The sequence below is a fragment of the Chinchilla lanigera genome, unplaced genomic scaffold (assembly GCF_000276665.1).
Source record: "Chinchilla lanigera isolate Chin_1 unplaced genomic scaffold, ChiLan1.0 scaffold00017, whole genome shotgun sequence".
Taxonomy (NCBI): Eukaryota; Metazoa; Chordata; class Mammalia; order Rodentia; family Chinchillidae; genus Chinchilla; species Chinchilla lanigera.
In genome coordinates, this window is record NW_004955418.1 from 6,275,511 (window position 1) to 6,278,974 (window position 3,464).

Sequence of the window (3,464 nt, forward strand, 5' to 3'; positions counted from 1 at the left end):
ACTTAAAATAACTTTATTATTTTAATTTATTAATACATATGTATAGTACATATTTACATTTCTCATGGGAAGTTGGTACATATACATGTCTTAACTTCTTTTTTCACCCCTTTTCCTTCTATTCCTCCTCCCTTCACCTATGCTTTGATCCCCTTCCCTTTTTATACATGTTTACAATATCTAATGTTTACATTTCTTGTTTGAAATTGGTACATGTAGCACATTCCAATTCATTTTTTTTAATCCCTTATCCTTTTCTTCTTTCTCCCTTCTCCTGTTATCTTCTAAAAAGACCTTTATATTTCTTTGTTTTACATTTAGGTCTATGATTCATCTTGAGTCAATTTTTGGAAAGAGTGCAAGGTCTGAGCCTAAATTTTTCTTGTTTTGCTTGTAATTGTCTAGTTGTTCCAGCACCATTTGTTGAAAAGACTATCTTTTTTCCATTCATTACCTTTGCTCCTCTATCAAAGATCAGTTCACCATATTTATGTAGATCTATTTCTGGGCTCTCTATTCTCTTCCCTTTATCAGTGTATCTATTAGTTTGCCAATACTGTCTTCATTACTGTAACTTCACTATATGTCTTGAAGTTGAATAATGGTAGTTCTCCAACTTCTTCTCCTCTTTCAATATTATGTTTGCTATTTTCAGTTGCATGGCTTTCCATATAAACTTTAGAATCAGCTTATCAATATCTAGAAAGTAACTTGCTGGGTTTTTGATTAGTAATGCACTGACTGTAGACCACATAGACAAGAGTTGACATTTTGACACTTTTGAGTCTTCCTGTCGATGAACATGGATCATCCATTTATTAGTTCTTTGGCTTCTTTCATCAGACTAATTTTCTTCATACAGCTCCTCTTATGCACATTTTGTTAGGTTTTACTTATTTCATTATTTTGTGTATTAATGTAATGGTATTATGTTTTGTATGTCAAATTCCATCCTGTTCACTGCTGGCATACAGAAAAATCTTTGACCTGGGTTTTCTTTGTTTTTGTATTAAACTTGTATCCTGCAAGCCTGTTATAATCACTTATTGGTTCTTGGAGATTTTTAATTGGCTATTTACTATTTTCTGTATAGATGATCTGGTCCTCTGTTAAGCCATTTAATACTTCATATAATACATAATTCTTTTATACATTTGATTTTACTATATATTTTATGAAATGAGAATAAAGGGATAAAATTACAAAATTAATTTCTGCAGTAAATTTATTTACAGGGTAGAGTATATGATTTTCTCATTTTACAATTGACAAAACCCATATGTTATCTCATAAGTAGAAAACTTCCTTTTCTCCTGAACAGAATAATAATCATCCTTAGCTGTTTAGAATTCTGTATTCTCAAGTGTCTATTCTCAAGGAGCTTTTGGTTGTACTTAAAATTCAGTTACAGGTAGAAATGGCAAAATAAACATGATATTTCTTTAGGAAAAGCTTTTTAATCATACGTGGTCATCATATCATCATATTCTAGGTTTTTTTTTTCCTTGCTGTGCAGAGTACAACCTGACCTGCTAACAACCTCTCCAGCCATTTTAGATGGTCCCCAGTGAAACTATGTGACAGACAAAGTCATGTTCAAAATAGCTGAGAACAAGAAGGAAAAAAGGAAGGAAGGAAGGAAGGAAGGAAGGAAGGAAGGAAGGAAAGAAGGAAGGAATGAAGGAAGGAAGGAAAGAAAGAAAGAAAGAAAAAGAAAAAGAAAGAAGGAAAGAGAGAGAGAGAGAGAGAAAGAAGGAAAGAAGGAAGGCAGGAAGAAAAAAGAGAGAACAATTCGGCCCTACACTGGGGTCATAGGCAGAATCTTTTAGTGATTCCCCAACACCATGTATGGAGATGATCTCAGCTGCAGCCAACACAGCATGTTAAGGGATCCAAAAAAATATACAGTGGTGGATGATTATGCTGGTTTAACCCTATACTGGAGTCTGGCCATTGTCCTTCCTTTGCTGTTAATGACCAGTGACCACAAATGGAAATGTGGAGCAAAATTTCCCTTAAAGAATGAGGACAATGGTTTGGTTCACTGGTTAGTCAGCCGAAAGAGAAGTACAGGAAAGATTTGCAAAGTAGAACTGATAGGCAGCTATTGCTTCCTGAAGGTTGCTGAGGGTAGAGAAAACACAAAAGACAGAGAAGTTCTTTCTGAATCTACTCTCAGTTTTTCTTGACTGCTGAACATGCTGACCAAAGTAATCCCAGACCCACCCTGCCTTGCTGCAAATTAACAGGAGATAACCAACAAAAAGGAACAGCTTTCCAATCTTGGAAAGGCCCTTCAGAGTCCCATTCTAGCAGCTGCATGTACCTACCTTCACCAAGCTCTAACTTGTCTGTATGTGCTAGTGCTTTAGAACAACTGGTTTTTCATGATCCTCCAATTTGTTTCTCAGAACTTTACTGCCTCAACTCTTCTCCTAGTTATAAAAAGTCCAGTTCTTGAAATAAATCCTGACACTTATTGGTTCTTGGAGTGGTTCTGCTTCCCTGAATGAATCTCTTAAAACACTCTGTCTGCAAAAACCCTCTCTCTGCAAAATGTATGCCCTGTACCCACGCGTTTCCCTATGTAACTCAGCTCCAAATAAACATTTCAGGAGGCTTTGTCTGACTAGAATCTAATTCAAATTAGCTTTCAAATAAAAAAAGAAATTAGGAAATCTGTTTACTAAAATTTAGAGATGGTGTTTGTATAAGTCAGGTTCCTGTATGGAATGGTTGACACCATTAAACTGATACTATGAGGATATTTTAAAGTATAAGAAGGGTTTAGGCCAGGTGTGGTGGTGCATGCCTGTAATCCCAGCATTCGGAAGGCTAAGGCAGGAGGATCATTGTGAGTTCAAGACCAGCCTGGGCTACAGAGTGAGCTCAAGGCCAGCCTGAACTGCATAGTGAGACCCTGTCTCAAAAAGACAAAATAAAGAAAAAAAAGAAGGGTTTGGGAAAGTAACAAGGAATACTTGCCTACTCTATAAGCAGTAACAGTGGAGAATGGTCATAATTGCTAGGTCTAAGGGTAAGCAGGGGGACCATCTATAACACAACCAGGGAGAGCATATGGAAGGGCCCTCAAAGGGTCTTCCACAGAGAACAAGCCAACCAACCCACTTTGACTTGTTAGGGACAGATACTGTGACCACTTTCTCTTCTGCCCTCTGGATCACCTCTGGTATATATGTGGTGGGTCTCACCCTAGAAGGCCTGGAAAAGCCCAGTGCTAGATTTTGTCCTCTGCTCCCCAGTGAGTACAGTCTTGTGCCTGTGTTGCTGCCTGAAGTAGGAAGAGAGGCAGGAGACAATCATCCACTTGGCATAATGAGGTTCTGATATAGGAAAATAAAAACTCCCAACCTGAATGATATCTGGGATGAGTTCGTATTATCTGAAATTGAAGAATGAATTTTAGGAACAACGGAGGTTAAGAGCAGAATATATTTATTCAG

At 37.2% G+C, this 3,464-nt stretch overlaps 1 pseudogene; it reads left to right on the plus strand.

The window, feature by feature from the left end:
- Window positions 1–339, plus strand: part of LOC102025361 — a 1,487-nt pseudogene extending 1,148 nt beyond the window's left edge.
- The last annotated feature ends 3,125 nt before the right edge of the window (window positions 340–3,464 follow it).